General features: G+C 54.6%; 1 pseudogene across 1 annotated transcript in view; it reads right to left on the reverse strand.

Moving 5' to 3' along the window:
- The window catches only part of LOC143942528 (uncharacterized), a 19,497-nt pseudogene extending 16,774 nt beyond the window's left edge, over positions 1-2,723 (reverse strand). The window contains exon 1 of the transcript XR_013264799.1: positions 2,710-2,723. The product of XR_013264799.1 is annotated as an uncharacterized LOC143942528 (transcript). The remainder of the gene's footprint in view (positions 1-2,709) is intronic.
- Between the last annotated feature and the right edge of the window lie 7,272 nt (positions 2,724-9,995).

Here is a 9,995-nt window from a genome sequence, read left to right on the forward strand (position 1 = left end):
CAACGGATGGATGGATGGGATGGGTACAACGGATGGCTGGATGGGATGGGTACAACGGATGGATGGGTACAACGGATGGATGGATAGGATGGATGGGAACAATGGATGGATGGATAGTATGGGTACAATAGATGGATGGGAACAATGGATGGATGGATAGTATGGGTACAATGGATGGATACAATGGATGGATGGGATGGGTACAACGGATGGATGGATGGGATGGGTACAACGGATGGATGGATGGGATGGGTACAACGGATGGATGGATGGGATGGGTACAACGGATGGATGGGTACAACGGATGGATGGATAGGATGGATGGGAACAATGGATGGATGGATAGTATGGGTACAATAGATGGATGGGAACAATGGATGGATGGATAGTATGGGTACAATGGATGGATAGTATGGGTACAATGGATACAATGGGTGGGATGGATAGGATGGGTATAATGGATGGATGGATGGGTACAATGGATGGATAGTATGGGTACAATGGATGGATAGTATGGGTACAATGGATGGATGGATAGTATTGGTACAATGGATGGATGGGATGGGTACAACGGATGGATGGATGGGAACAATGGATGGATGGATAGTATGGGTACAATGGATGGATGGGAACAATGGATGGATGAGTACAATGGATGGATGGGATGGGTACAATGGATGGATGGATAGGATGGATGAGTACAATGGATGGATGGGATGGATACAACGGATGGATGGATGGGATGGATACAACGGATAGGATGGGTACAATGGATGGATGGGTACAATGGATAGTATGGGTACAATGGATAGTATGGGTACAATGGATAGTATGGGTAGATGGATACAATGGGTGGGATGGATAGGATGGGTACAATGGATGGATAGGATGGGTACAATGGATGGATAGTATGGGTACAATGGATGGATAGTATGGGTACAATGGATGGATAGTATGGGTACAATGGATGGATAGATGGGTACAATGGATAGATGGGAACAATGGATACAATGGGTGGGATGGATAGGATGGGATGGGTACAATGGATGGATAGTATGGGTACAATAGATGGATGGGTACAATGGATGGATAGTATGGGTACAATGGATAGTATGGGTACAATAGATGGATGGGTACAATGGATGGATAGTATGGGTACAATGGATAGTATGGGTACAATGGATAGTATGGGTACAATGGATGGATAGTATGGGTACAATGGATGGATAGTATGGGTACAATGGATGGATAGTATGGGTACAATGGATGGATGGATGGGATGGGTTGGATGGATGGATACAATAACTGTCCTATCTGTATGATGAATCCATGTACATACAATGTATCCCCCCATCCATAGAGATACATTGTGGGGGGGGGGGGGGATATTTCTGTCTGTACGGAGTTGATACATTGTATGGGGGGGGGGGGATTATTGATACATTGTACATAGATGTCCTCCTGTCCTCTGTATAGGATATTCCTATTTACTAACAAACATCCCGAACTGAACATAAAAATACTGGCCCCTCCCCTTTTATTATCCAACACCAAAAAAAAAAAAAAAAAAAAAAAAAAACACACACACACACACACACACACACACACACAATTCCCAAAAGTATTGGGACGCCTGCCTTTACATGACCTGTAATGACCCCCCCCCCCCCCCCCAGTCTTAGTCCGGAGGGTTCAATGTTGAGTTGGCCCTTTGCAGCTATAACACCTTCACCTCTTCTGGGAAGGCCGTCCACAAGGTTTAGGAGGGTGTCTATGGGAAGGTTTGACCATTCTTCCAGAAGAGCATTTGTGAGGTCAGGCACTGATGTTGGATGAGAAGGCCTGGTTCGCAGTCTCCACTCTAATCCATCCCAAAGGTGTTCTATCAGGTTGAGGTCAGGACTCTGTGCAGGCCAGTCAAGTTCCTCCACCCCAAACTCTCTCATCCGTGTCTTTATATAATGGCAGACGTCCCAATACTTATACACACAGATCTATCCCACACACACACACATTAAAAAAAAAAAAAAAAAAAAGAAGACTTAATGTACAAATGTAGAAAAGGAAGAGAAACAAATAAAGACAACAAATCCCACAGAACTTCCCTGAGTGTAGAGAAGGTCTCTTAGGGGCTCTTACCATGGTCTGGGGGGGAGGGAGAAGGAATCGGGGGGTTCTTACCATGGTGTGAGAGGAGGAATCGGGGGGGCTCTTACCATGGTGTGAGGAGGAGGAATCGGGGGGCTCTTACCATGGTGTGAGGAGGAGGAATCGGGGGGGCTCTTACCATGGTGTGAGGAGGAGGAATCGGGGGGGCTCTTACCATGGTGTGAGGAGGAGGAATCGGGGGGCTCTTACCATGGTGTGAGGAGGAGGAATCGGGGGGCTCTTACCATGGTGTGAGGAGGAGGAAACGGGGGGCTCTTACCATGGTGTGAGGAGGAGGAATCGGGGGGGCTCTTACCATGGTGTGAGGAGGAGGAATCGGGGGGCTCTTACCATGGTGTGAGGAGGAGGAATCGGGGGGCTCTTACCATGGTGTGAGGAGGAGGAATCGGGGGGCTCTTACCATGGTGTGAGGAGGAGGAATCGGGGGGGCTCTTACCATGGTGTGAGGAGGAGGAATCGGGGGGCTCTTACCATGGTGTGAGGAGGAGGAATCGGGGGCTCTTACCATGGTGTGAGGAGGAGGAATCAGGGGGTTCTTACCATGGTGTGAGGAGGAATCGGGGGGGCTCTTACCATGGTGTGAGGAGGAGGAATCGGGGGGCTCTTACCAGGGTGTGAGGAGGAGGAAACGGGGGGCTCTTACCAGGGTGTGAGGAGGAATCGGGGTTGTTACCATGGTGTGGAGGGAGGGGAGAAGGTTTCGGGGGGCTCTTACCATGGTGTGAGGAGGAGGAATAGGGGGGGTTCTTTTGATCGGGGGGCTCTTACCATGGTGTGAGGAGGAGGAATAGGGGGGCTCGTAGCATGGTGTGAGGAGGAGGAATCGGGGGGGCTCTTACCATGGTGTGAGGAGGAGGAATCGGGGGGGCTCTTACCATGGTGTGAGGAGGAGGAATCGGGGGGCTCTTACCATGGTGTGAGGAGGAGGAATCAGGGGGTTCTTACCATGGTGTGAGGAGGAGGAGGAATCGGGGGGGGCTCTTACCAGGGTGTGAGGAGGAGGAATCGGGGGGCTCTTACCAGGGTGTGAGGAGGAATCGGGGTTGTTACCATGGTGTAGGGGGAGGGGAGAAGGTTTCGGGGGGCTCTTACCATGGTGTGAGGAGGAGGAATCGGGGGGCTCTTTTGATCGGGGGGCTCTTACCATGGTGTGAGGAGGAGGAATCGGGGGGCTCTTACCATGGTGTGAGGAGGAGGAATCGGGGGGCTCTTACCATGGTGTGAGGAGGAGGAATCGGGGGGCTCTTACCATGGTGTGAGGAGGAGGAATCGGGGGGGCTCTTACCATGGTGTGAGGAGGAGGAATCGGGGGGCTCTTACCATGGTGTGAGGAGGAGGAATCGGGGGGCTCTTTTGATCGGGGGGCTCTTACCATGGTGTGAGGAGGAGGAATCGGGGGGCTCTTACCATGGTGTGAGGAGGAGGAATCGGGGGGCTCTTACCATGGTGTGAGGAGGAGGAATCGGGGGGCTCTTACCATGGTGTGAGGAGGAGGAATCGGGGGGGCTCTTACCATGGTGTGAGGAGGAGGAATCGGGGGGCTCTTACCATGGTGTGAGGAGGAGGCCGCTGTGTAGGTACGAGGAAGGATCAGAGTCTCTGTAGTCAGGAAAGGAAAAACTTTAAGAGGAGGGAGAGCCGCACCCATGGGCCCGAGGCCAACGCCCAGCCCAATTCTACATTCCTCCTCACTGATGAGCAGCGAGAGGGGGGAGAGCGCCTTCTCAGGTGGATTATAGAACAACACCGCACCTTTCTTAAGGTGACCCCACAATATTTTATACCCCCCCCCCCCCGGGACACCTCCTATAAAAGAAGTCTTCTTCATACCGGCTGCTGCACACAATGCAGTTTTATTCTCTTGCTGAGAGATTTAACCGCTTCCTCGCCTTCTTTTTTTTTAGAACTTTTTTTTATTTTTTTATTTTTAGAGGTGAGATCACGTGACCACAAATGGCCCCCCATCTACGCCATGGCGTCACAGGAACGCACATCGCCACATCGCTACATGTTGTGGAGCAGTATTGTTTTTTTCGAATGGCATACCCCAACGCACATTGCGCCTCGACGCACGGCAGCGCAAAGATAGCGGCACGTCTGGTTTGCGGAACGCTTTTGCTGCGCGCCGATCGGCCATAGGCTGCCCCGGCGCAATGCATGTGAATGCGCCCCCCCCCCCCCAGATCACGTCTTCTGCGACAGGAGGAACACGTTAAGCCATTTGCTGGCGTTGTGCGCTGCGCTGTGTTTCCAGATGCGCTGCGTTGTGGTCATTACACCCGGTGCTTTTTTTTTCTTTACACTTTGCGGGGGGGGGGTTTTTTGCGTTTATGTGTCACAATCAGATAAAACACTTTATGTCACATCTCATTACAGCGCAGAGCGGCCGTATGATACTAAGGGAGGCTGTTTGTGTTGTCCATGCGTTGGACCCGCCCCCACCCCCACCCCCCCCGCCGCCATAGACTTTGATGGAGTTCAACACAAAGTTTGCTAATTTCCTCCGGGAATGGCTCACATCCCTCCGGGAATGGCACAGCCCTCTGGGAATGGCTCACTCCTCCCTGGGAATGGCTCACAGTCCTCCAGGAATGGCTCACAGCCCTCCAGGAATGGCTCACAGCCCTCCGGGAATGGCACAGCCCTCCGGGAATGGCTCAAAGCCCTCCGGGAATGGCACAGCCCTCCGGGAATGGCTCACAGCCCTCTGGGAATGGCTCACAGCCCTCTGGGAATGGCTCATAGCCCTCTGGGAATGGCTCACAGTCCTCCAGGAATGGCTCACAGCCCTCCGGGAATGGCTCACAGTCCTCCTGGAATGGCTCACAGCCCTCTGGGAATGGCACACTCCCCCCAGGAATGGCTCACAGTCCTCCGGGAATGGCTCACTCCCCCCTGGAATGGTTCGCAGCCCCCTGGGAATGGCTCACAGCCCTCCGGGAATGGCACAGCCCTCCGGGAATGGCTCACAGCCCTCTGGGAATGGCTCACAGCCCTCCGGGAATGGCACAGCCCTCTGAGAATGGCTCACAGCCCTCTGGGAATGGCTCACAGCCCTCCGGGAATGGCACAGCCCTCCGGGAATGGCTCACAGCCCTCTGGGAATGGCTCACAGCCCTCCGGGAATGGCACAGCCCTCTGAGAATGGCTCACAGCCCTCTGGGAATGGCTCACAGTCCTCCAGGAATGGCTCACAGCCCTCCGGGAATGGCTCACAGCCCTCTGGGAGTGGCTCACAGCCCTCTGGGAATGGCTCACAGCCCCCCGGGAATGACACAGCCCTCTGAGAATGGCTCACAGCCCTCTGGGAATGGCTCACAGTCCTCCAGGAATGGCTCACAGCCCTCCGGGAATGGCTCACAGTCCTCCGGGAATAGCTCACAGCCCTCTGGGAATGGCACACTCCCCCCAGGAATGGCTCACAGTCCTCCGGGAATGGCTCACTCCCCCCAGGAATGGCTCACAGTCCTCCGGGAATGGCTCACTCCCCCCTGGAATGGTTCGCAGCCCCCTGGGAATGGCTCACAGCCCTCCGGGAATGGCACAGCCCTCCGGGAATGGCTCACAGCCCTCTGGGAATGGCTCACAGCCCTCCGGGAATGGCACAGCCCTCTGAGAATGGCTCACAGCCCTCTGGGAATAGCTCACAGCCCTCCGGGAATGGCACAGCCCTCCGGGAATGGCTCACAGCCCTCTGGGAATGGCTCACAGCCCTCCGGGAATGGCACAGCCCTCTGAGAATGGCTCACAGCCCTCTGGGAATGGCTCACAGTCCTCCAGGAATGGCTCACAGCCCTCCGGGAATGGCTCACAGCCCTCTGGGAGTGGCTCACAGCCCTCTGGGAATGGCTCACAGCCCCCCGGGAATGACACAGCCCTCTGAGAATGGCTCACAGCCCTCTGGGAATGGCTCACAGTCCTCCAGGAATGGCTCACAGCCCTCCGGGAATGGCTCACAGTCCTCCGGGAATAGCTCACAGCCCTCTGGGAATGGCACACTCCCCCCAGGAATGGCTCACAGTCCTCCGGGAATGGCTCACTCCCCCCAGGAATGGCTCGCAGCCCTCTGGGAATGGCACAGCCCTCCGGGAATGGCTCACAGCCCTCCGGAAATGGCACAGCCCTCCGGGAATGGCACAGCCCTCTGGGAATGGCTCACAGCCCTCTGGGAATGGCACAGCCCTCCGGGAATGGCTCACAGCCCTCCGGGAATGGCTCAAAGCCCTCCGGGAATGGCTCACAGCCCTCTGGGAATGGCTCACAGCCCTCCGGGAATGGCACAGCCCTCCGGGAATGTCTCGCAGCCCTCTGTGAATGGCTCACAGCCCTCTGGGAATGGCTCACAGCCCTCCAGGAATGGCTCACAGCGCTCTGGGAATGGCTCACAGCCCTCCGGGAATGGCACAGCCCTCCGGGAATGGCTCGCAGCCCTCTGTGAATGGCTCACAGCCCTCCGGGAATGGCACAGCCCTCCGGGAATGGCTCACAGCCCTCCGGGAATGGCACAGCCCTCCGGGAATGGCTCACAGCCCTCCGGGAATGGCTCACAGCCCTCTGGGAATGGCACAGCCTTCCGGGAATGGCTCACAGCCCTCCGGGAATGGCTCACAGCCCTCTGTGAATGGCTCACAGCCCTCTGGGAATGGCACACAGCCCTCCGGGAATGGCACAGCCCTCCGGGAATGGCTCACAGCCCTCTGTGAATGGCTCACAGCCCTCCGGGAATGGCACAGCCCTCCGGGAATGGCTCACAGCCCTCTGTGAATGGCTCACAGCCCTCCAGGAATGGCACAGCCCTCCGGGAATGGCTCACAGCCCTCCGGGAATGGCACACTCCCCCCAGGAATGGCTCACAGTCCTCCGGGAATGGCACACTCCCCGCAGGAATGGTTTGCAGCCCTCCGGGAATGGCTTACAGCCCTCTGGGAATGGCTCACTCCCCCCAGGAATGGCTCACAGCCCCCCGTGAATGGCTCATAGCCCTCCGGAAATGGCTCACAGCCCTCTGGGAATGGCTTACAGCCCTCTGGGAATGGCTCACTCCCCCCAGGAATGGCTCACAGCCCCCCGTGAATGGCTCATAGCCCTCCGGAAATGGCTCACAGCCCTCTGGGAATGGCTCGCAGTCCTCCGGGAATGGCTCACAGTCCTCCTGCACAGGGACTCGCTCGTTACAGTTACGGATCCCATAAACATTGTGTGCTGAGCCCATCACATGTGAGGAGAACGGCGGGCGCGGTTCACTTTGAAGTGTGACGCAGGCGGGTCACATGACAGCAATCTCTCGGCTCGTTGCTGCAATTCGATCGTTTTCTGGTTCGTTTTTAAAGGGGAACTCCAGACAAAACATTCCCCGTGGGGCCCATTTACTTTTCATCCCCTGACATGCTGAGAATCGGGAGGCGCCCCTCTATTCTGTACCGCTGCCGCGCGTGGCGTCCCGCTGAGACCAGGTGCGTTGTCTTATTGTGGGGGAAGGAAACTTCAGCACTCCATTGCTGGTGAACTACAAATCCCATCATCCCTCCAGGAAGTCATGTCCATGTCAACGCCTCTTGGGACTTGTAGTTCCACAACAGCCGCCGAGTACTGAGGTTACCCACCCCTTCTGAAGCTGCCCACTCACTGATTGGTGTTCGGCCGGTTCAGCTGGGACTGGATGAATTTCGATCCGTGTGTGACCGTCTCAATCGATGGCTGCAGCCAATCAGACAATTATTAGCATGGGGGAGGGGTAGTAGGGGTTAGAACCTCTGTACAATGGGTGGGGCTGGGATTTACCCTCACTTCCTGTGCTGGTGACCCCCGATATTTATGGGTAGAGAGGGTTAGAACCTCTGTACAATGGGTGGGAGGCAATATTCCTTCATGTCCTGGTGACACCTATTAATTATTGGTAGAGAGGGTTAGAACCTCTGTACAATGGGTGGGGGTAATATTCCTTCACTTCCTGTCCTGGTGACCCCCAGTAGTTGTGGGTAGAATGTGGAGGGGGTTAGAACCTCTGTCTAGTGGGAAGGGGAATATTACTTCACTTCCTGTCCTGGTGACCCCCATTAGTTATAGGTAGAGAGGGTTAGAACCTCTGTACCATGGGTGGGGAAATTTTCCTTCATTTCCTGTCCTGGTGACCCCCAATGGTTATGGGTAGAGAGGGTTAGAACCTCTGTGCAATGAGTGGAGGCAATATTCCTGGTGACCCCTATTAATTATGGGTAGAGAGGGTTAGAACCTCTGTACAATGGGTGGGGTTGGGATTTACCTTCACTTCATGTCCTATGACCCCCCCATTAGTTATAGGTAGAGAGGGGAGGGGTTAGAACCTCTGTATAATGGGTGGGGGCAATATTTCTTCACTTCCTGCCCTGGAGACCCCCCATTAGTTATAGGTAGAGAGGGGAGGGGTTAGAACCTCTGTATAATGGGTGGGGGCAATATTCCTTCACGTCCTGTCCTGCTGACCCCCTATTCGTTATGGGTAGAGAGGAGAGGGGTTAGAACCTCTGTATAATGGTTGGGGGCAATATTCCTTAATTTCCTGTCCTGGTGACCCCCTTTAGGTATGGGTAGAGTGGGGAGACAATTAGAACCCTTGTCTAGTGGGGGGGGGGTTATTTACCTTCACTTCCTGTCCTGGTGACCTCCAATAGTTATGGGTAGAGAGGGTTAGAACCTCTGTACAATGGGTGGGGTTGGGATTTACCTTCACTTCATGTCCTATGACCCCCCATTAGTTATGGGTAGAGAGAGGAGGGGTTAGAACCTCCGTACAATAGGTGGGGGCAATATTCCTTCACTTCCTGCCCTGGAGACCCCCCATTAGTTATAGGTAGAGAGGGGAGGGGTTAGAACCTCTGTATAATGGGTGGGGGCAATATTCCTTCACGTCCTGTCCTGGTGACCCCCATTAGTAATGTGTAGAGAGGGGAGGGGTTAGAACCTCTAGACAATGGATGGGGGAATATTCCTTAATTTCCTGTCCTGGTGACCCCCCTTTAGGTATGGGTAGAGTGGGGAGACAATTAGAACCCCTGTCTAGTGGGGGGGGGGGTTGGTATTTACCCTTACTTCCTGTCCTGGTGACCCCCCCCATTAGTTATGGGTAGAGAGGGGAGGGGTTAGAACCTCTGTACAATGGGTGAGGTTGGGATTTACCCTCACTTCCTGTTCTGGTGACCCCCATTAGTTATGGGTAGAGAGGGATAGAGCCTCTGTATAATGGGTGGGGTTGGGATTTACCTTCACTTCCTGTCCTGGTGACCCCCATTAGTTATGGGTAGAGAGGGATAGAGCCTCTGTATAATGGGTGGGGTTGGGATTTACCTTCACTTCCTGTCCTGGTGACCCCCATTGGTCATGGGTAGAGAGGGGAGGGGGTAAAACCTCTGTACAATGGGTAAGAGGATATTCTTTCACTTCCTGTCTTGGTGACCCCCACAGGAAATGAGGGGAAATCCCTTATGTACAACCCTGACTCGGAATAGACGATAAACCAATGGGAAGGTCTCTGATGATGGAGGGACAGGGCGTGTCGCGTCTCCGGGGACGTTGTCTGGGCCGCTCCTTCCACTGGAAGGCTTCCATGGTGCAGGTTATGACCCGCGGCGCGCCCCACTCCCATACCGCAGAAAGTATGTCGATGTTTATACAGCCCTTCACCAGAGATCGCCCCGGGGGAAGGATCTGCTCCACGGCTGGGAGGACCGGTTCCTTCATCCATTATTCATCATCGTCACTCCCAAGAACTCTGGCAGATGTCTCAGTGACCTCATCTGGTGGAGATTGTACAATCAGATTGTATAGTGTATGGCCAGAATAATAAAGCC

Source organism: Lithobates pipiens, unplaced genomic scaffold (assembly GCF_037356315.1).
Source record: "Lithobates pipiens isolate NorthernLeopardFrog02 unplaced genomic scaffold, aLitPip1_a1.2 Scaffold_30, whole genome shotgun sequence".
NCBI lineage: Eukaryota > Metazoa > Chordata > Amphibia > Anura > Ranidae > Lithobates > Lithobates pipiens.